Genomic DNA, 24,815 nt, shown 5'->3' with positions numbered 1-24,815 from the left:
TATAGTTCCTCAACCCTTATAATACTCTGATTGTAAGTAACTCCACCTAGCCAACTCTAGCTAAGGACAACTAATATACCTAGACTAAATCTAGCCTAGTGTACCACTCAAAAGCTTGTGAAAATACACTTCCAACAAGCACACTTTGGGAATTTAAAACACCTACAAAAAGTTTTTAAACAAGAATAGTAAGTTTATAGTTTAAGTACAAACGAAAAAAGATTTACGACAACCTAAAGAACATAGACGAAACTCATATCAGGATCTAGTTCTTCAGCTTTGAAGTAACTTTGTTCTTGCGATCACTTGAATTCTTGTGGCGGTAGCTTTTGAACAAGTTAGATTAGGTTTTTCAAGTGATACAAAGTATGTTACAACATGTTATATATATAGTGGGAAGCATGTGGGATGGATATAGACCACTCATTCAATAATTTGACCTAAAGCATGGGCCAGCTCACTGCTATACTTGTGTGCAGTGAGTAGCTCGGCTTTATAGCTGTCTCTACTGATGGTGTATGGTACGCAAAGGGCAAATCAAAGACCAGGTCTCTATCTGGTTCTGAATCAGTTTGATAATCATCAAAACAAAAAGCACTTGGATTTATTACAAGCCATGTTTACAAATCATGCTTACAAGTCATGTTATAAAAACCATGGGCTCAAATGCCACCTATATTCATGTTCATGTTTTGGGAGTAGCATAGGTTTATCGAGAAGGCTCAGATAGCCTGAAACTATGTATGCCAACGTAGCGTAAGGGACGACACCTTCAGACAGTTGAATTAGATCCTTTTTCATGTCATACTTATGTCTCATACCCAGCAAGGTGTGGGGCTGCTCTACTGTTCGGGCCAGGTACCAGACTCCACGTACCCACGTGGTGAGATATACACACACACACACATTTATTCATGTTAGATGATGCTTATGTTCATGTTAAGCTTACAGCTTACAGTTTCAGTTCTATTATTTCATGTGCCATGCTTATTTGATTCAGTTGCTTTATATACCAGTACAATTGAAATGTTCTGACGTCCCCTTTCATTTCCTGGGGCCTGCATTTCATGATGCAGGTATTGATTTACAAGACAACGGATTTTCTCGTTAGGACATTGCTAGTATCAGTCTTTGGTGAGCCCCATCTCATTCGAGGTTATGTCTTTACTTCTATTTATGTCAATTATGCAGTTAAGGTATGTCAAGGAAACAGTTTAGCAGTTAGAATCATGTCAGAGGTTTCATAGACTAGTTAGTCATGTCATATTAGATGTTCAGTTGAGTTTGCCTTGTTAGCTACATTACTGCATTCATGGTATAATAATATTTTCAGACTTATATTATTGAACTACATGTTTATATTCCGCATCAATTCATGTCCCACATTGACTCAGCAAGCCATGTGGTTGGCTTGGTGATATGCAGCAAGACACCGAATGTTGTGTTACGTCAATGCTATGGTTCGGGGTGTGGCAGGTGCATTTATCATCTAGTTGATATCAAGAACACTTAAGCTGTAGTACCTGATTGAGTCTGTTCCGATAGTTAATAAATTTCCCGAAGTGTTCTAGAAGATATCCCGGGTATTTCACCTGATAGAGTTATTAATTTTGAGATTGATAGTATTCTCGAAACTCAATCGATTTTTATTCCACCGTATCATATGGCTCCGGCAGAGCTACGTGAATTGAAAGACCAATTGAAGGACTTGTTGGATAAAAGTTTTATTCGACCAAGTACCTCACTTTGGGCTGCTCTGGTCCTATTCGTCAGAAAGAATGATGGTTCTCTTAGAATGTGTGTTGATTATCATCAGCTCAATAAGGTGACCACTAAAAGTAGGTATCTGTTGCCTAGGACAGATGATCTATTCGACTAACTTCAGGGTGCTAAGTTCTTTTCAAAAATTGACTTGAGGTCTGGGTATGATCAGTTGAAATAAAGGAGTAGGATATTCCAAAAATAGCCTTTCGTACTCGTTATGGGAATTTTGAATTTATAGTGATGTCCTTTGGTTTAACTAATGAACCTGTTGCATTTATGGACTTGATAAATCGCGTATTCAAGACTTTTCTTGACCGTTTCATTATTGTGTTTATTGATGATATTCTAGTGTATTAAAAAAGTCATGAGGAGTATGCAGGTCATTTGAGAATGACTTTTAAAATGCTTGAGAGAACAAGTTTTATGCAAAATTTTCTAAGTGCGAGTTTTGGCTCAACTCTGCGGCATTCTTGGGCCATGTAGTGTGTAGCGAAGGTATAAAAGTTGATCCTCATAAAATTCGACAGACAAGGATTGGACGATGCCCACGAGTGCAATAGACAATCGTAGCTTCTTGGGTTTGGCATGTTACTTTCGGAAGTTTGCAGAAGGTTTCTCATCTATAGCCGCACCACTGTTGAAATTGACTCAGAAGGCTACTAAATTCCAATGGTCTGAAGCCTGTGAAAAGAGCTTTCAAGAGCTTAAGGTGAGATTGACTTCGGCTCCTATTTTGACTCTACCTTCAGGGTCTGGTGCCTATATAGTTTATTGTGATTCTTTCACAATTGGTTTAGGTTATGTGTTGATGCAGAATGGTACGGTGATCGCCTATGCTTAGCCACAGTTGAAGAAGCATGAGAAGAATTATCCAACTCATGATTTGGAATTGGCTGTTGTGGTTTTGGCTTTGAAGATTTGGTGTCACTACTTGCATGGTGAGCACTGTGATGTCTTCACTAATCACAAGAGCTTGCGATATATCTTCAAGCAGTAAGAGTTGAATCTCAGACAAAGAAGATGGTTAGAGTTGTTGAAAGATTACGACTTGAACATCTTGTATCATCCTGGTAAGGCGAATGTTATTGCTAATGCTTTGAGATGAAAATCTATGGGCACGTTAGCATATTTGTGTGCTCAAGATATGCCGATGGGCAAGGAAAATCAAAAACTTGCTAGTCTTAGAGTCCGACTGGATGAAACTGAGAATGGGGAGCTAGTAGGAATTACATAAGCATGATCTGATACTGTGGGGGAGAATTAAGTCTAAGAAATATGAAGATGGACTTCTGGTGAAGCTACGAGATGGAGTGGAAAAGGGTGAGTACACTTCATTCACCGTTGGTGCCGATGACAATGTCCTAAGTTTGCAAGGGCGTTTATGTGTCCCTGATGTTGATGGTCTCCGATAAGAGTTGATGGTGGAGACGCATAATCAAAAATATTCCGAGCATCCGGTATCCACCAAGATGTATAAAGATTTTAAATAACACTGTTGGTGGAAGAGCATGAATGTAGATATCTCTAACTTTATGGCTAAGTTTTTGAACTGTCAGTAGGTGAAGGCTGAAAACCAAAGACCTGGTGGTTTGGCTTAGAATATTGAGATTCCCCAATAAAAGTGGGAGATGATTAACATGGACTTTGTTGTGGGTTTATGATGTGCCGCGGATTTGTAGCACATTTGACGTTTTTTTACTATGAATTTTGGTTGTTTTCAAGTAAGTCTGGTTCTCGTTAATATGTTTTGTTGTGTTTTAGGTAAACAATGGCCCAAAAGCAAAAAGCAAAGAACAACAAAAAAATTGTCCAGAAATGAGAATCAACGGTCCGTCGATCAGTCGACGAACCGTCCTTTGAATCGTCGACAAGCCTGATTTTCCAGTGATGACAAAATGAAGACGACAAAGGACGGAGGCATCGACGAAGCGTCGAACTGATCGATATTTCGTCGTTTGTGTCGTCAAGAAGAATCTCTCAACAGAGGAGAAAAATACGGAATACTCGACGAAGCGTTGAACTGGTCGACGGCACCGTCGAACGGTACACAATGCTGAAGTTACAAAAGACGAAGAAATCGACGGTCCGTCGATCTTGCTATCGGGGCACTTTTGTCAGTTTTCTGATGTGCGTTTTTGGAGCCTATTTAAAGAACATTTTAGGTTGTACTCAACTAAAAAGTCCCAATGGTGGGTGAGCATTGAATACTCCCCTTTTGAAGCCTAGTGAAGACACAAGATTCTATATTCCATCATCTTTATTGCATTTGTAAGCTTGATGTCTCATTTATTGCTTACTACTTTTGAGACCATAATGTGTGAGTAGTCTCTTTAATCAAAGTTGTGGACCCAAATGATGGGTGCTATGTAATGGGTATCTAACATTGTATATATATATATATATATATATATAATGGGTTGTGATGTATTTTATTATTTCTCATATTCATTGTTCTATAAGTGGTTGCAAACACTTGTTCATGCACAAACCCTAGTTTATTTGGAAAGATGAATTAGGGTGTGATTTGAAATAATATAACAAGGACTCGGGGCGCTAACCCTCGTTTAATGAACTCGCTTAGGAATAAGATGAGTTCTACTTGGCATATTTAATCAACCTTATTTACAACTTTTCTGCATTTGGGAAAATCATGAAAAGAAATACTTTCTAACTATTGGAAAATATTAGAAAGTGTGTTAGAGATTAAGTGCATACATAACCGCGACCCATTAGAAATATATCATATTGACACCCATAGCATAACGTCTAATCATTGCGGGGACACAACTTTAGTTCTCCAAATCCAAACAACTTTCAAACAGTTCAAAATAGCTAATACAAACCAAATCTCCTTTTTAAAATATTCGGAATAGGATTAAAGTCTTTAAAGACTAGTATCGCATACAATTAGTACCCTTTTCTCTCCATATTCCCTGTGGGATTCGACCCCAACCTTGTTTGGGTTACTCTATTTGACAACGTCCGCTTTACGCCATTAATAGATGTAATTTGAGCGTATCAGTTTACCTCGCATAAGGGCCAATTTGATTCCATTTGTGATCATAGACAGACTCACCAAATCTGCTCATTTTCTTCCTGTGAAGACAACAAATACCGCGGCGCATTACACCAAGTTATATTTGAAGGAGATAGTCAGATTACATGGGATTCCAACATCCATCGTATCTGATAGAAGGACGCAATTCACTGCTCATTTCTAGAAATCGTTCCAAGAAGATTTGGGAACTCGAGTAAACTTGAATACAGCTTTCTACCCTCAGATGGACGAACAAGCAAATAGAACTATACAAACTCTGGAAGGTATGTTATGAGCGTGTGCACTTGATTTTGGAGGTAATTGGGATGAACATCTACCTTTTGTAGAGTTTGTGTACAGTAACAATTATCAAGCAAGTGTCCAGATAGCTTCATATGAAGCAGTGTATGGGAGACATTGTAGATCTCCAATTGGTGTTTGAACCTACTGAAAGAGAACTATTGGGTCCCGATTCAGTTTACGATACAATCAAGAAAGTGAACCTCATTGTGCAACAACTCAAGATAGCTCAGAGACGATAGAAGTCTTACAAGGAGATGAGGCGTCGTGAGCTAGATTTTCTATTAGTGACAATTTATTCTTGAAAGTGTCACCAATGAAGGGAGTAATGCAGTTTAGTAGAAAGGGTAAACTTAGTCCTCATTTTATCGACTCTTATAAAATTTTGAGAAGAATTGGGAAGGTGGATTATGAGTTGAAATTACCATCTGAGATGGCTATAGTACATCGTATGTTTCACATTTTGATATTGAGGTTGTATAAACCTAATCCTTCTCAGGTCTTGACTAATGAAAAGATTGAAATCAACGAAGGGTTGTCTTAAGAAGAAAAACCTGTGCAGATCTTGGATCTACAAGTTAGAAGGTTGAGAACAAAAGATGTAGCTTCGGTTAGAGTCCTGTGGAAAAAAATAATACCGAATAAGCGACTTGGGAAATGAAAGAGGACATAAAGAAGAGATACTCTCACTTATTCCCTATTTTAAGTATGTGTTGAACCTTTTGGTTAACGAATCCTAGCGAAATTGTAGACTAAAGGTGTAAATCTTTTATTTCATGCATAGGCTTGTTTAGTGTAGTTGTGGGGAGTCCATGTGAGGATCATATGAGTATTGTTAGGGTGTTAGCAGAGTTTTGTTTTGGGATAGCTTGCAATACAAAGGAACCTAGCGAAATGTTTTTGAAAACTTGAGGTTTAGTGAAGGACTTAGGCCATAACTCTCATTCGAGGACGAATGATCCTGAAAGGGGGATAATATAACGTTTTGTAAATCAGGATTAGGGGTGAATGTGTTGAAAGAGTATTAATGTGACATTTTAGGCATATGAAGTCATATCGTAATGAGTTTGGGTGAAAATAGTTGTTTTAAGATTAACACGAATAGTGGGGTACGTAAGATTCGATAAAGTCGACTAAGTTTTCGGTAGACCTAACTTCCAGCTCGTTAGGAATATGAAAAAACCTAAAACATGAAAGTTTTATCCTGTTGAAATACCTTTCCAACAATATATAGTGGAGCTCAAATGGGCATGTGAGTAAAAAGTTATGACCATTTTACTAAACTACATCATGTTGCGGCGCAATCTGCGTTTAGCAGGTTCAGTCTGCAGCGCAACCTGCGTTTCGTAGGTTGAATACCACAAATCATGTTTTACTGTCATAACCTTCATTTCATCGTATCCATCAAGTCATATGCATCTCGCAGGTCGTGTCGCAGGTCGTGCTCGGCTATAAAACTATAGAATTTGAAATTTTTGAAAATTATTCATTCCACTTCATTTTTGGCTGACTTTTTGAGGAGAAAAGACCGTAGAACTTCTCCAAAACTTAAAAGATGAGTTCCTGAAAATCTTGTGATTAAGCTATATCGAAATAACAAGGATTAACACTAGATTATCACTCCAACCCATAGATTCTTGAAAATCAAAGGAAGAACAATTGAAGAGGACTTTTGTGGGGATTTCAATAAAGGTAAGATCTTTAACCTCTTATGGTGTTTATTGAATAAATTGAGACTAGTGTGGGTTGTTACAAGTGATTAGAATCCATAGGTGGATCATATGAAAGAAAGAACATGAATATTGACTTAAAAACCCTAGTTTTCAAAATGGGTGGGGATTCTAGGAAAAAGGTGTAAAGTTCTAATATTTCTAATCTAAATCAATTGTAGAGTGATTACTGAACCTCGAAAAACCCGTTTGGTAAATTTATAGCGAGAATTGAGGTATGTCTCTTTTCAAACATACTTTTGCAATCTTTAAAAATGATTTCTTTGGCAAGATTTCATGTGCGTAAGGGACAAGCCCACATGGAACCCTAGGTATATCATACTATATATATGAAATGATTCTTCCTATCAAAGTATTGTTGAAACTGATTTACAAATCTTTGAACTTTGTACATGATTAACCCCTATAAGGGACGTTCTAAAACTGATTCGGAAGTTTGGATATTTCTTGTGTTTTGCCAATGAACATGCTTTGTTGAAGTTTAAACTTATCGAACTACTTGAACATGGTTTCTCAACCTATTAATGGGATGTTGAACATAATCCATAATAAGTGATTTGGCTTCTATTCTATGATTTTGATTTGACTACTATGCCGTAATTTCTGTTGTTTGCGTTTAGCCCAGCTACTTGGGAAGAAGGGTAGTCACTATGTATCCTAGTGGGGTTAGCCTAGACATTCGGGAGGAAGAGTTGTCATCGGGGGTTTGTAGCCCCGATGTGGTCTTTGCCTAGTTATTCGGGGTGAAGGGTAGCCATTGTGGGTTGGTAGCCTTGATGTAGTGCTTCTATGCAGTTTAGGAACCTTAAATGGTAATCCCTTCATTATATTGATTTGGACCTGTATGGGCATGTGCTATCCTTTGGTCGTCTGTGAGTGTCTTGTGATCATCTTGGGTTCCTGATTGAAAAGATTTAAATGTGATAAACGACATAATGAGTTGAAGTTGAATTATTTCTTCTTAAATTATTTCCATTAAGGGTCTTTTTAAGTTGATGATTTATTCTGTCTCTGAATTTTAGACTGCTGTTATTGACACTATTTTACCGATTCTTATTATATTATTTTGTTATATTATCTATTGTCCCGGAGACACTCACTGAGTACCCAGTACTCAGGCATACCATTGTTGTTTTTTATGGTGTGTTAGGTAAAGTTTAGCAGTAAGTTCGTGATACGCGTGCGGACTAGGAGAGCTTGCTACTTTCTGGACTATTTGATGAGCCCACATGCTTGTCGTAGGGCACCACCCTATCTTACTTATTGCTTTCAGGTTTCGGGTTGCGTCCTGAAGTTAGACTATTCGTTATTTATCATCTTAGAAGCTCCATAGATAGACATTGATACTGTGGGTAGTTGTTGAAGTCGTTGTTTGACTCATTGGATATTGTTGTGTTCTTAGGACGCTATATTTATATTAAACTTCCGCTGTTTTACTTCATAACTATGATCATGCTCAATTAGCTATTTATAATTTGTTGGGATAAATAATGAAAGATTATTAAAAAGGAACTTGATATTATTGATTCAAAAGGTGCTACCGGTGTTGTTTATAGCATTGGATGGCTATTACGTCCAGGGTCGGGTTTGGGGTGTGACAACAGTGAAGCAAGCCGAGAAAACATCAAGACTTGTATTTTTACACTCAATATTGTTGTATAATCTTTTTCATGGTGTCAGAGCTTTGGTTATAACCTAAATAATTCTGTATTTTTTTAAAGCAACCACTAAGTAATACTTAGTGGAGGGATATTTATTAAATACTAACTAATAAGAGTTCAACAGAAAAGGAAAACAAAACCCGGAACAAAAGCTATGTGATCCCAAAAAAGAAAAAATGAAACTAGCCGACATACACCCCAAACCCTCACCCCACTTAGGAAACTTCTATATTGGTCACCTCCACTGGAATGAAGCCATTGCAGATCCACCATAAAGCAACGAAAGATGGTTTTCTGACATGATTTCGCTTTATTTTCGCACCACAAAGCTCTTATCGGTGCAACAAAAACCATATTCAAGGAGTTCAACTCAGAGAAACCAAATCTCTTATCTTCAGGTAAATTATTGTGTATTCAGAACCCTATTCCACATTTTTAATGGTCAGTTCATATTCCTCTACTCTCTCCCCTTCACCGGGATCTATCTCTCCATCAATTCATAATTATGTGTCCCATAAAATTAAAATCCTCAAACAATCTTGTTTGGAGAATCTAGATAGGTTGTTTATGCAGACCCTGAAAATTAATGACATCATTTACTCTAAATAAAGTGATTACATTAATACAAGATCATATAAAACAAGACTAGAGAGGGTGTTTGGATGGACTTATTTTAAGTGCTTATTGCTTTTAAACTATTTTTATTAATTTTTGAGGTGTTTGGCATAAATAAAAAGAGCTTAAAAAAACTTACTTTTAGGCAAGAAAAGTACATAAATAAACCAAAGGCCATATTGGGAAGCCAAAAGCTACTTTTAAAAGTCAATCCAAACACCTTCCAAATCATTATGAAACCCGACCAGAATGCGATCTGCCATAATGTGCTCCCTTTTTCACCCTACCTTTCGCTTCAGCATAAACGACTTCATACCAGATTGAACTGTTGGAAGTGTTACCGAATCTATACAACGTCATTCTAGAAGCTTCCATTTGTTCATCGCTAAATCCTAGTTTCTTCTGCAAATCATCCAACACTGGTTTTCCACCAACATGTGGGAAGAAATGATCAATGGATTTGGAGAAATCAGGATTATAAGGTTTGATGTTACTTTTCTTGTGAAAGTGCCGCATTGTAAGATTCATCAAGTAACGAAATTTTTCAGATACAGGAAGGACTAGGGGAGCTATAGTGGATGTATTTGATCGAATGGTTTTCATAGCTGCATACAAGAGATCTTTGTTAATTGTGATTCCTCGATGTCCTTCTTCGTCTTCTTCCATGAAAATACAGTTGTAGGAGCGATCATTGTTTGCGGTTTGAGAACGGACGGTGTGGATGAGCTCTTACTTGGAGGTATTTCGATCGGACGATTTGCTGGAAAGGAGAAGGGCTACCGCACCCACACGGAATATGCAATTGGTCAAAAATTTTGACCGGCCATTGCCCTTGTATACATTGTCTGTGATGCTCTCACTGGTCACTAATAGGGCATGGGAATTATCATGCACCTGCACAACATTGTATATGAATTTGTTAAACACTATCACTGTTGAGTTATGCATTAAATAATACACTTTTCATATCAGGTAAAAGTCTAAGAATTTCACTTTTCTACTATCATGAGAAGGTATAAAGGATCATAATTCCTTTAATTTCCTAATAGTACTGATCGAGAAAGACAGGCGATCACTTTTTCAAGAGGCAATAATAATTTTTCACATTATTTACTTTTGAGAGCCCATTCTATGTTTAAATTTGATCAATTCGACCGTTAAGAATTTTAGTATTGTACTAATTAAAAATTTTAATTATGGGAATATGTCGATATTCTTGTAAGTTGCCACACATACATCTATGCTCATGAAAATCACTGAGTTCCTAAGAACCTATGAAAGTTAAAATATTTGATTTTCAGATTAGTCCATACATAGATGTCACAATACTTGCATTTGATAGAACTCGAGAAAAGGCCTAAAATAGTCCAGAACATGTTTACAGTGGTTGGTGAAAGGCCGCTAATATTGTAACTTACTATGTTTATAATTGAAAACATTAATTAAAATATTTGATAGAACTCGAGAAAACATTAATTTGAATCACTATCAAAGAAAATATTTTTCTTTTTCAAATAAAATTAGATACATATAAACAATAATGGATAAAAAGTACTCCCTCCATTTCGAAATAATTTAATATTGGGGTGTGGCACACCCCTTAAAAAAGTTAATTAAAGACATTAATAAAAGGATTGTTAAAATTATCCTTTTGCTTCTTTCTAAATTTTTCTTAAAACTAGAGATAGGCAATGTTGGGACTGATGGAATCCAAACTTTCAACTCTATTGCTGATCTTCCAAGACTAGTTAGAGAGTTAATATACTTAGACGAATGGAATATGTCTAGTGATATTTGGCACAAATATCATGTTTTGTGTCGTATTACAACTTCTTCTTATGACTTTTATCGCTTAATTCATGAGGTAACCGTCGTATTTGAACTTATGTCGTTGCATTTCATGTCTATAGGTACGATGACAACAAACGATGGAAAATGTGCTTAAAATTGATTGAAAGTCGTAGCAGATGTCGATTGGCTGAGGCGACTAGTAGATTACCGCAAAGGATGAACTAACGGAAGAGTAATCACCTACAGACTTCCGCTTTCCTTCCGCATCGCGGAAGGATCGCGAGAAGCTTCAGAACTTCAGGCCATCGATCCGCATCGCCTGAAGAAAGCGGAACAACCAAACTCAGTCATCAGACTCCGCGATCGACCCGCATCGCGGGGGAAAAGCGAGAAGCTGCAGAACCTTGCGCGATCCTTCCGCGATGCGGAAGGAAAGCGGAAGTCTGCGGATCTTTTTCCCAATTAGACTAGGATTTGGATTCTTTATGTATTAATTTTACCCTAGCCTATATATAGACGTTTTTAGAGCTGAGAACGGTATTCTTGGATTATTCAAGGATTTTGTAAGCCACCATTCTCCTCTTTATCTCTTTAGTTTATTTTTCATCTTTTTCAACCCTAGTTTATTCATGGCTTCTCTTGGCTATGATCGAACCATGAGTAGCTAATCTCCTAATTCTAGGGTTGTGGCGAAAGACTTGAAAGTTGATGTGATGATAATTTCTATCTATTGATTTTCCATATTGTGGGTTGCTTATTTATTCTTGGTTTGAATTGTTTGATTATCTGGCCAATAGTTAGACACTATCTGTGGTGCGTGGATTGAACTTGAGAAAGGGAATTCACGTACGTAATAAGAATAAATAGAGTTTGTTCGATTTAATCGTTTCGCTAATGAGGATAGAGATATACCCTTTAGCCCTACTTAGTTGAATACGGTAAAATAAAGGCGTTCTTGTTATATCTAATGACCATAGAGATATAGGCATTAAAGTAACATCTACAGGCTTGTGAGTAGTTCGAGAGAATATCATAAAGCATAATTAACCCGTCAACTAGTAACCCTGGAAATAATATAGGTGGAATTGTCTGAAGATCAACTGGATTGTCGAAAGCCATAACCCTAGATCTTTATCTCATCTAATAATTCTTACAGTCCTTGTCAACACAGTTCCAGTCACAAAATCACCCATCATAAATTGTTTACTTTTCAAGTTTTAGTTTAGTACAACAAACAATCTTGATTTTCACTTTCTTGAATAGTTTCATTCGAATTTGAATTAGTTTGACAGTAGAATCTAAGTCTCTGTGGGATCGATATCTGGACTTAACAGTCTATATTACTTGTACGACCACGTATACTTGCGTGTGCGTTTGGGAGCAACAAGTTTTTGGCGCCGTTGCCGGGGACTTAGAAAAATTTACTGTTTCTCTAGTTTGAGTTTGTTTTTTTTCTATTCAAGTCTTTACTCCTCTTCGTTGTTCTACTTGTGATTCTTTAGGCTTCTCTGGTTTATGCCAAGCACTAGAAGTTCAGGACAACCGTTAGTTGATCTTGATCCAGAAATTGAAAGAACCCTCCGACGATAGAGACAAATGGCTAACGAAGCAGCGAGACTTGCTCTTGAACAGGCAGAAAGAGATAGAGCAAGAAACACAGATGAACAGGGAAACCAAGCAGCTGCGAGGGCACAAGAACAACGAATTCTGTTATCCAGTTATGCCAGGTCAAGTCTGGCGACCATTGCTAAAGCTATTGTTAGGCCTGACATTGCTGGAAATTTCGAACTAAAAGAAGGAACAGTGCGACTGGTGCAACATACGTGCCAGTATATGGGTAAATCTAGTGAAGACCCGCATAAGCACTTAATGCAGTTCGTGGAATTGAGCGAGAATTTCCAATATAGAGATGTCCCCGACAATTATGTGAAGCTGTCCTTATTTCCTTTCTCACTTATTGGCGAAGCGAGAGAATGGTTGACAAATCTACCTGCAGGTTCTATCACTTCTTGGGAAATATTATCAAATAAGTTTATCGACAGGTTCTTCTCACCCAAGAAGACAAAGGAGCTGCGAGGAAGAATTTCCAATTTCACCCAAAGAGACTCTGAATCTCTACCACACACTTGGGAGAGATATAAGGGCTATCTACGAGATTGCCCCCATCACATGCAGCCAAAAGAGATCATTGGCAACTATTTCGTAGAGGGTCTCAACCATGAATCAAGGGCCCTGCTGAATGTTTCGGCTCAAGGTCAGATATTAAACAAAACATATGAAGAAATGGAGGATCTCCTTGAGATGATGTCTGAGGGTCATCATGAGTATAATGAGACTAGCAGGGCATTACCACAAAAGGCTGCTGGAGTTCTTAAAGTTGATGATGTTGCAGCCATTCGGGCTGATATAGGTACTCTTACTAATGTGATGTTGAGGGTGTTTCCTCAAGCTTAGCAGATTCAACCAGTTCAGCACATTCAGCAGGCAGCATGTGTAGGTTGTGGTGAACCTCATGATTACAACAATTGTCCATTGAATCCAGAGGCTGTCTATTTTGTGGGGCAGCAGAATCGCGGTATTGGAAATCGGGGGAACTATTATGGGAATAACTTCAACACTCCATTTGGAAAGCAGGATTTCCACAAACCGAACAATTATCAACAACCTCAAGCACAGCCATCCAGCAATTTAGAGGAAATGATGAAGCAACTCATAGCTCAAAACCAGGCGATGCAGCAGCAGAATCAGAAAATTCAGAGTGAGATGCAGAAATCGATTCACGAGCTTGAGCGTCAGATGGGGCAGATGGCTCTTATGCAGAATGTCAGACCTCCGGGTGCGCTTCCGAGTGATACTGAAAAGAATCCAAAAGAATGCAAAGCAGTCACCTTGAGGAATGGTAGAGAGCTAGAGGAAGTGCCACCGAAAAAGAAGAACATAGCAGAGGCAGAACTTATTCCTGCTGAGCGAGCAGAACCAAAGCAAACAGCCGCAGAGCATCAGGTAGAAGAAGTGGCGCGACCACCCCCTCCCTTTCCACAGCGACTACAGAAACAGAAAGCGGATTCGGCTTGCAGGAAATTTCTTGAACTCTTAAAACAGGTACACATCAACATACCTCTGGTGGAGCTTCTACAAGAAGTCCCAAAATATGCAAAATTTATTAAAGATGTGGTCGCAAACAAACGTCGTTGGACAGAGTTTGAGACAGTTGCACTTACTGAGGAGTGCAGTTCTAGAGTGAGGAGTAAAATCCCGCCAAAGTTGAAAGATCCGGGCAGCTTCACAATTTCAATTACGATTGGCAACATTGAGGTTGGGCTAGCATTGTGTGATTTGGGTGCTAGTATTAATCTGATGCCCACCTCTGTGTTCTGGACATTGGGTTTGGGGGAGCCAAGGCCAACCACTATTACTTTACAGTTGGCTGATCGCTCTCTTGCGTACCCTGATGGTATTATTGAGGACGTTCTTGTGAAGGTAGGCCCATTTATTCTGCCAGTTGACTTTGTGATACTTGACTATGAGGCAGATAAGAGTGTTCCTCTCATCATGGGGAGAGGCTTCTTGGCTACTGTTGATGCTGTGATCCGAGTGAGGGATGGAAAGATGTCCATGACGGTTAATGGGCAAGAAGCGACTTTTGATGTGTTTAAAGCCACCAGACTTCCAGCCCATTATGAGGAATTGAAAATGATTTCTGTGGTGGAACCTGAGCTCACAAATGCCGAGTTGGATCACTTCCTAGCCTCGCGAGACCCTTTGGAGACAGTTTTGGTATATGGGGAAGAGCTGATGATCGATGCAGAAGTGGAGGAGTGTCTTAGCATTCTTGACACTTCATGTGCTTATCTACAAGCACATACACCGTTTGAGGAGCTGGACAGACGAGAATCATGGAAGAAGCCGAAACCATCTATCGAAGAGGCGCCCGTTCTTGAATTGAAGCCATTGCCTCCTCACCTTCGCTATGCTTTCTTGGGTAGTGGAGACACACTGCCTGTAATACTCTCTGCTTATCTGAATGAGGTACAGGTGGAACGAGTATTGCGCGTGCTAAGAGATCGGATTCGAGCCCTTGGGTGGTCGATAGCTGATATTCGGGGTATTAGTAGCTCGTTTTGCATGCACAAAATTTTATTGGAGGAAGGCAGCAAATCCAGTATTGAGTGTCAGCGGCGACTGAACCCGATCATGAAGGAGGTGGTGAAGAAAGAGGTAATCAAGTGGCTTGACAGCTGCATTATTTACCCCATATCGGACAACAATTGGGTGAGTCCTGTACAATGTGTCCCGAAGAAAGGGGGCATAACTGTGGTGGAAAACGAGAAGAACGAATTGGTGCCTCAACGAACTGTCACGGGCTGGAGGATATGCATCGACTATCGAAAGTTGAACAACGCCACCAGAAAAGATCATTTCCCTTTACCCTTCATGGATCAGATGCTCGACAGATTGGCAGGGCATGATTATTATTGCTTTCTGGATGGTTATTCGGGTTACAACCAGATCATGATCGCGCCTGAGGATCAGGAAAAGACCACATTCACTTGTCCATATGGCACGTTCGCATTCCGGAGGATGCCTTTCGGTTTGTGCAATGCACCAGGTACCTTTCAGCGATGCATGATGGCTATCTTCACCGACATGGTGGAAAATTATGTAGAGGTATTTATGGATGACTTTTCTGTCTTTGGAGATTCCTTTGATGACTGTTTGAACCATCTGGATGTCGTGTTAGCACGCTGTGAAGAAACAAACTTGGTACTCAACTGGGAAAAATGCCATTTCATGGTCCGAGAAGGAATTGTTCTTGGGCACAAGATATCAGGCAAGGGAATAGAAGTCGACAAGGCAAAGATTGAAGCAATTGAAAGATTGCCACCACCCGTTTCAGTTCGGGGAGTGCGCAGCTTTCTTAGGCATGCTGGCTTCTACCGACGGTTCATCAAAGACTTCTCTAAGGTTGCCAATCCACTGTGCAGGCCTTTAGAGAAGGATGTGAAGTTTGTGTTCAATGAAGCCTGTCTGACGGCTTTTGAGAAGCTGAAACGAAGGCTGGTATCTGCTCCTATTATTGTAGCACCCGATTGGTCTCTACCATTTATCCTAATGTGTGATGCAAGTGATTTTTGCTGTGGGCGCTGTCCTTGGTCAGAAAAGGGACAGAATCTTTCACCCTATTTATTACGCCAGCAAAACACTTGATGCAGCCCAGATGAACAATACTGTCACAGAAAAGGAGTTATTGGCGGTTGTCTACGCCTTTGACAAATTCCGATCATACCTAGTGGGCACGAATGCAATTGTCTACATTGATCACACGGCAGTCCGTTACTTGTTTGCAAAGAAGGATGCAAAGCCAAGGCTTATCCGTTGGGTGCTGCTTCTTCAAGAGTTCGACATCGAGATTTTAGATCGAAAGGGTACAGAAAATCAGGTGGCAGATCACTTATCGAGGTTAGAGGAACGAGAACATGTTGATGAAGCAGTGGGGATTAACGAGACGTTTCCGGACGAACAGCTTTTTGCTCTTAAATCAGCTGAGGTGCCATGGTATGCAGACATGGTGAACTTTATAGTGAGTGAGATTTACCCTCCTGGTGCTAATCACGAGAAGAAGAAGCGGATTCTGCATGACAGTCGTTTCTATGTGTGGGATGAGCCATATCTTTACCGGGTTGGCACAGATCAGTTAATCAGAAGATGTGTTCCAGAGGACGAGGTCCCAGCAATTCTTGAGAAGTGTCATTCATCACCCTATGGAGGACATCATGCTGGGGACAGAACAGCAGCCAGGGTACTTCAGTCCGGGTTCTACTGGCCAACTCTGTTCAAAGACGCCCATGAATTTGTGCGTGCCTGTGATAGCTGCCAGAGAACCGAAAATATTTCCAAGCGTCATGAAATGCCTTTGAAGGGCATCTTGGAAATTGAGTTGTTTGATGTGTGGGGTATTGACTTCATGGGTCCCTTTATACCATCCAAGGGAAATAAATACATATTGGTGGCTGTAGACTATGTTTCGAAGTGGGTGGAGGCCATTGCACTTCCCACCAATGATGCTAGTGTGGTGGCGCGATTTCTGAAAAAGAACATTTTTACGAGGTTTGGGACCCCGCGGGCCATCATCAGTGATCAAGGTACACACTTCTGCAATCGGCTCTTTGATAAACTGTTGCTCAAGTATGGGGTGAAACATAAGATAGCGACTGCTTATCACCCTCAGACAAGTGGTCAAGTGGAGGTATCGAACAAGGAGATCAAGAGGATTTTGGAAAAGACTGTGAGTGTAAGTAGGAAAGATTGGTCATTGAAGCTTGATGACGCTCTGTGGGCATACAGAACAGCTTACAAAACTCCGATCGGTACGTCCCCTTATAAGCTCGTTTTTGGTAAGGCATGTCATCTACCAGTCGAGCTTGAGCATAGAGCATATTGGGCGATCAAGAAGCTGAATCTCGACATGGTTCAAGCTGGAGAGAAGAGACTGTTGCAGCTGCACGAGTTGGAGGAATTTCGATATCATGCTTATGAAAACGCGAAAATGTATAAGGAGCGCATCAAAAGGATTCATGACAGGCACATCCAATCTCGTGACTTTGAGCCTGGGCAGTTAGTACTGCTGTATAACTCCAGGCTGAAGATTTTCGGTGGAAAGCTAAAGAGCAAATGGTCCGGACCATTCGAGGTAGTTCGAGTGACTGCACATGGTGCTGTCGAGCTTAAAAGACCCCACTCGGATGAGACATTCTTGGTGAACGGACAGAGAGTGAAGCATTACTACGGGGAGGCCACTGACCGTGCAAAGACCACCATCGATCTGGAAGAGGCTTGAAGGGCGCCTGCGTCGTGCCGTGACGTTAAATCAGGCGCTGCTCGGGAGGCAACCCGTATGTGTAAAAAAAAAAAAAAAAAAAAATAGTGTGTCGTGCCACGACCCTAACTAAGGCGCTTGATGGGAGGCAACCCAACAATTTGTAAGATATAAGTCACGTTTGTTCATGTTGCAGGAATCGAGCGGAAACGAAGAAAACAGACAAAGTGCCCAGTGATTCCCGCAATATACCCGCGATGCGGTCAAATCGCGCATCACAAACTCATAAATGCCCAGTGATTTGCGCGATTTACCCGCGACGCGGTCAGATCGCGTGGAGATCTGCAGCTTCGAGCGATTGACCCGCGATGCGGACCGATCGCGCGGGTCGACCCGGTTTGTATATTTCTTTTCACTAATATAGGGTATACACGGACCCCCCTCTCATTTTTCATTACACAGCATTCCTCAACCATTCCCATTCTCCTTGAATACGAAAAAAAAAAAAATTGCCCATCCCCCCATTCCCTCTCTCACACAAACAACTTCCGATTGTAATCCATCCCACATCAACACCACAAGGTAAGTGTTCACCTTCTCTATTTTTCTCTCTCCTTGTCATTATGTTGGTTATGTGTAGAGTAGGGATATGGGTATGGGCGAATTGAGGGCGGGGATTGGTATTGCTTGTGTAATAGGTGTGAATGTGGATAGAATGTGAGTCCCATTGCATAAGGGAGGGTTCTTCAACCCCCATTGTTACTCAAAGTAAAGGGACGAATTTACGCCCACAAAGTGCTCGATGAAAGTCCCAAACCAGGTTTTTGTGAATTTGTGAAGTCTTGAGTAACAATGGAACATTAACCGAGCCTAGGAACCCTTGTGTACGGCACCTCACCACCAAATTCGAATTGTGAGGAAAAGCAATTCTTGTTTCCTCCTAATCAACATGACGATCGTATACCTTGTTTTTACTTGCTAGGTCTTGTAGGAGTAGTAACTTCTTTTGATTTTTCTTTCCACTGTATAGTTTGAAGTAAGTGTGGGGTTGTTTCCCGACCCCGTCATGCCTAACCGAAACCTCTTGTTTGGTAATGCATTGTTTTGCAGGCAACATGGTTCACAGCAAATCCTAAGGCAAAGCTGTCGCCTCCTCCTCCCAAGGTACAAAACGAGGACGAGCACAGAACCCGCCCAAAGAGAAAAAGGGGCAAACGTCCGGTAAAGGCAAGCATCCCGCGGTGGTTATTCCCCCAGCAACTAAAAGGACAACAAACCCCCACCTCTCGGGGGAAGGAGCGGAGTGGTATGCGGGGTTTGACATCTCGAAAGGGTACTACCATGAGCGGGCAATCAGTAGAGCCCCTTTGAAGAGGAACTTTCGGGATATCCATGACCGTATAGTTGCCATGGGATGGACATCGGTATTCGAACAACCGGGGCCTGTGAACATCGATTTGGTTTTGGAACTCTATGCGAGCGTCCCAACCCGTCTGCCTCGAGAATCTGTGCACTTTCGAAGAAATTGGGTGCCATTAACGGCATCAACCTTGTGCGGGGCAATCGGAGTCCCGAATGAGCCTGTCGAGCCCTTACTTGAATTCATCAAAAGGCCGGACTATCGGGCTATCCGGGAGATGCTGTGTGGAGCCCGCTCAAAAGCTCAATGGGCTAGATACTCAGGACCTATGCGGAAACACCGAAGTATGAGCATGAGCAACTTTTGTAGAGAGGCCCGAGTGTGGCTGCGCCTCCTGAATGCGAGAATAATGCCACTTGATCACTTCTCGGAGGTACAACGGGAGAGAGTGTGCATTGTGTACTTCCTAATAACAGGGCAGCCGGTAAACATAGGGTATTGGATGCTACAGGAAATCCGCCGAGTGCGGGCTGGGAAGTCGAAAAGGCTAAGTTATGGGAATACTCTCACTTCCTACCTAATGCGGCTCGACAGTGAGTTAGCGTACTCTACTGATAGAGTACTTGAGGCACCCAATGAACCGCTCGATATCTCCAATGTCATGGCCCCAGCAAGCATATCCGAACATCACTTGACCCCGGCAGAGGAGAGGTCTGCCCAGTCCACCATACTAGCTCAGTTGTACTCAGGAATGATGGTTGCGAGTGACCACTTTAATATTGATCTCACCAGGGTCTTTATTGATAACCCACACACTCCACACTCTCGGGCGTTGGTAGGTGAGCTATCTCAGTTACCAGCGGATGAGGATGAGAACTCAGCTGATAGAGTGATGGTCCCATGTGAAGAGGGGGAGGAGGCAGAGTCGCTGATGCAAGGCGACGACGAAGAGGATGAAGAGGATGCCGAGCCAGATGAGGGCGCGGCCGATGATGAGGACTTCCTTGATGAGGACGACTAGGCCCTAGTGGGCCCCAGGGAGTATTTCTTGCCTCGCTTGTGCTTTATTTGTTTTCAAATTTACATGCATTGAGGGCAATGCATACCTTTAAGTGTGGGGTGGGGAAATACGTCCCTGGTTTGTAACAACATGTTTTGAGGTTGCGGATGATGACTAGAATGTCGTAGGATTTTTTTTGTTTTATAGGATTTCTTTTTAGTTTTGCATCTTAGTGTGAAAAATGAAAAAAAAAAAAAGTTGGAAAATTTTCAAAAAGATTTTATTTTCTTTATTTTTCTTTGTTAACTTCTTAAGCCCCTCATTAGTAGGCATTCATCATCCACCCCCTTTGGTTTTCTTATGGCCTCGGTTCTTTCCCGAGGGGGGGCCTTTGAACCGGGCGTAGGTAGATTTTTTTTTTAGTCATAGGAAGGGTTGTTCCTGATGACGGGTGGATGACAACCTGCTTGAGGGAAAATCAGTCAGTAGGCTAGGAACATTCAAATGCTAGGTGCACGGGATAGGTAAAGTTTTGGCATATGAACGACCTTGAAATGTTTTGTGAAAGCATGCCGTGAAAGTGTATTACTTTTCTTGGAAACACTTGAAAATGGTTTTTGTGTTGACTCGTATGACCCACTTGGCATTGATGATTTCCATTGTGTTTGATTGTTTCGAGGGACAACCGGATCCTTCTTGCGTTGATTATGTGCCATGTGTGAGTAAGGTTTCGTTCGTATCCATGTTTGGTATTGACGTCTAGAACTTGCCCTGTGTGTGCACAAAGCGAAATGAAGTTCGGTTGAGCCTAGCAAATGATAGAGGCATTTCTTTGATTAGTCACTAAAAATCCTGAAAAGTTATCCCACCAACTTGCAAATAGCACCTTAGTTAGCCCTTTTGAGCCTTTAGCCTTTTCTTTGATAGCAGTTAATTAGCCGTTACCCCTTCGTTCTATAAAACTTGATTTTTGATCCAAAACACTCCAGAAGCACTTTAAGCACATTACATGCATAATGGGAATTGGGAGGCGAAAAAAAAGAGAGGAGAAATGGTTGTTAACTGTAATCTAGGAAGACAATGGGGGCACCGAATGAAAAGAACTAATTCACGTGTTAGTTGGGAATTGAAAAAAAAAAAGAGAAAAAGAAAGAAATCTGAAAAAGACGAAAAAAAAAATGTAGCGAAAAAGTGTCCCTTCTAACTTGTGTGATCTTGAAAAAGAGTGGTGCTTAAACAAAGAAACAGGGCGAATTGGGAGAAATTTAAAAGTTGGTTGATATTGAATAAGGGCCTAATGAAGAAGTTGTGCAAGAGCGATAGAAGTATATGTATTAAAGTGCTTAGGGAGGTTAGTCACTATTATCCAAATAATTCCTACCCGTCCCTCAGCCTACACTACAACCCTCGAAGTCCTACTTGATTCTAGGTTCGTCTTACGGGTATTAGTGGAGTGGTTACACTACGGGCAAGCCTATGGTATGTTGTACTTTACATGTGATATTCTTTGTGAGAGTGAGCGTACTTAATGATTTTATGTCCATTGATTTAAACATATATTTCTTGATGAGATATGGACTACTTTGTTGAGGTGAGGGCTCATAATTAGCAATAGAATGGTGAAGTGTTGGTTTCTCGATCATAAGGTTACCTATATGCGTTAAAGTGGTGTCGTTGAGTCAACTGGTTTTGAAATTCGAAATGTTTTCGTTGAAAATAAGTACTTGGTGCTGAAAATGAGTTTTGTTTTTGAACCCTTGGCATGGCTTTCGCAATTCTGGGTCACTGGTTTGTTTTGAAAATCTCGCTTCAAGAGTTAGCCATACTAGCTGAATCCCGTTGCAGACCTGTTTGAATGAGTAAGCTAGAAGTGTAGCCTGATGTTGGTTTGTGTTTGCCCGAGGGCGAGCAAAGTCTAAGTGGGGGGTGGTGATATTTGGCACAAATATCATGTTTTGTGTCGTATTACAACTTCTTCTTATGACTTTTATCGCTTAATTCATGAGGTAACCGTCGTATTTGAACTTATGTCATTGCATTTCATGTCTATAGGTACGATGACAACAAACGATGGAAAATGTGCTTAAAATTGATTGAAAGTCGTAGCAGATGTCGATTGGCTGAGGCGACTAGTCGATTACCGCAAAGGATGAACTAACGGAAGAGTAATCACCTACAGACTTCCGCTTTCCTTCCGCATCGCGGAAGGATCGCGAGAAGCTTCAGAACTTCAGGCCATCGATCCGCATCGCGTGAAGAAAGCGGAACAACCAAACTCAGTCATCAGACTCCGCGATCGACCCGCATCGCGGGGGAAAAGCGAGAAGCTGCAGAACCTTGCGCGATCCTTCCGCGATGCGGAAGGAAAGCGGAAGTCTGCGGATCTTTTTCCCAATTAGACTAGGATTTGGATTCTTTATGTATTAATTTTACCCTAGCCTATATATAGACGTTTTTAGAGCTGAGAACGGTATTCTTGGATTATTCAAGGATTTTGTAAGCCACCATTCTCCTCTTTATCTCTTTAGTTTATTTTTCATCTTTTTCAACCCTAGTTTATTCATGGCTTCTCTTGGCTATGATCGAACCATGAGTAGCTAATCTCCTAATTCTAGGGTTGTGGCGAAAGACTTGAAAGTTGATGTGATGATAATTTCTATCTATTGATTTTCCATATTGTGGGTTGCTTATTTATTCTTGGTTTGAATTGTTTGATTATCTGGCCAATAGTTAGACACTATCTGTGGTGCGTGGATTGAACTTGAGAAAGGGAATTCACGTACGTAATAAGAATAAATAGAGTTTGTTCGATTTAATCGTTTCGCTAATGAGGATAGAGATATACCCTTTAGCCCTACTTAGTTGAATACGGTAAAATAAAGGTGTTCTTGTTATATCTAATGACCATAGAGATATAGGCATTAAAGTAACATCTACAGGCTTGTGAGTAGTTCGAGAGAATATCATAAAGCATAATTAACCCGTCAACTAGTAACCCTGGAAATAAAATAGGTGGAATTGTCTGAAGATCAACTGGATTGTCGAAAGCCATAACCCTAGATCTTTCTCTCATCTAATAATTCTTACAGTCCTTGTCAACACAGTCCCAGTCACAAAATCACCCATCATAAATTGTTTACTTTTCAAGTTTTAGTTTAGTACAACAAACAATCTTGATTTTCACTTTCTTGAATAGTTTCATTCGAATTTGAATTAGTTTGACAGTAGAATCTAAGTCTCTGTGGGATCGATATCTGGACTTAACAGTCTATATTACTTGTACGACCACGTATACTTGCGTGTGCATTTGGGAGCAACATCTAGCTTCGAGGTAAAACCTGTTAAACCATCACTTTTTGTTTTTGATCCTCCTTAATAGACAGATCTTCATAAGACATAGGAGTAGTATATATAGTTTTCTTAATCTACTATGATCATATTTTTGGTGCTAACCTTTTAAGATAGTCTCATATCAATGATTATCATGTAAAAGTTTGGGATGCCAAATTCAAAATTGTACCTTTCGCTCATCAATGATCAGTGGGGACAGTTTAAATAAATAAAAAATAAACAAAGAAAGAAGCATGTTACTCCTCAATTTTCAGGTTAACATATCATGAAAAGGTAGTACAAAAAAAAAAGTAGAGCATGACGAAGAGTAGTTAATTAGATGTATAGTTGAGAGCAGCAAACCTTGAGCAAATTTTGGACAAGTCCTAATGCAACAAGGCCAGCACTGCAACCCATTCCAGTAATATTATAACTGCGCATATCATCTCTGAGCTTGTAACGCTTCACTATCACACTCGACAACGATGGCATAATATTGAACACACCACACACACAAACCAATATGCCAATATCCTCAAATGTAACTCTAGTTTTAAGCAGAAGTTCATCTATGGCTCCAAACACCGCCATCTCCACTTCTTCCTTAGCAGCTTCCGAGCTCATATCCATAGGTTCTTTCGATAAACCTTTAGATTTAACGTCTGATCTCCTAAACCGGATCGTTGCAAGATCCGGTCCATAAACTCCAGTGTCTTTTTTAAAGTTTAAACCTATACTGCTTCTGTTGATAAAGGTTTGTCTACAAATTTGTTGGTTTTTCTGGGGTTTGTAGCATGCAAAATCTACTACGAAAATTCTTGACCTAGTGTTTTTGTTCCAAAATAACACTAGTATTAAAGTTGTCACTGTAATGAGAAAGAGGTTCAAGTACTCCATGGTGCCAAATGTAAGAGCTAGAGAAGGATCCACTTCTCTATTTTCCCTTCTATTTATAACATTAGGGCTCGTTTGGTTGGAAACAACTTATCTCGGGATTAGTTATTCCACCCTCAAGGTGGGATAAAAAAACACTCTAATCCCGGGATAACTAATCCCGGGATTAGTTATTCCGAGTTTTTTTTCCAACTAAACGTCGGATAAGGCGGTACTAATTTTTATCCCATGACTATTTTTCTCTATCCACCATACTAAGTCTAAAGGAGGAGGAAAGAGGACTGTTGGTGAAGGTAGTGCTAATTTATAGATAAATGTACTTGATGCATTATGTAATCAATAGTTAAATTACCTAAATCTCAATCTGAAACCCATTTAAGATCGATTACATTTTTTTATATAAAAAGATTGATTATATCGTAATATTACGTACTCCTTCGGTTCCTCTATCCCAACATATGTACCACAGTTCGAATTTCGAGAGCCTAAATTTCTTAATTTTAATCGTGAACTCGG

At 40.3% G+C, this 24,815-nt stretch overlaps 1 pseudogene; it reads right to left on the bottom strand.

Annotated features, from left to right (window-relative positions):
• Positions 1-79: 79 nt before the first annotated feature.
• On the bottom strand, positions 80-24,302 carry LOC132611801 (3-ketoacyl-CoA synthase 2-like; annotated as a pseudogene).
• Between the last annotated feature and the right edge of the window lie 513 nt (positions 24,303-24,815).

This window comes from Lycium barbarum, chromosome 9 (genome assembly GCF_019175385.1).
Source record: "Lycium barbarum isolate Lr01 chromosome 9, ASM1917538v2, whole genome shotgun sequence".
Classification (NCBI taxonomy): domain Eukaryota; kingdom Viridiplantae; phylum Streptophyta; class Magnoliopsida; order Solanales; family Solanaceae; genus Lycium; species Lycium barbarum.
This window is presented reverse-complemented; position numbering and strand designations above follow the sequence as displayed.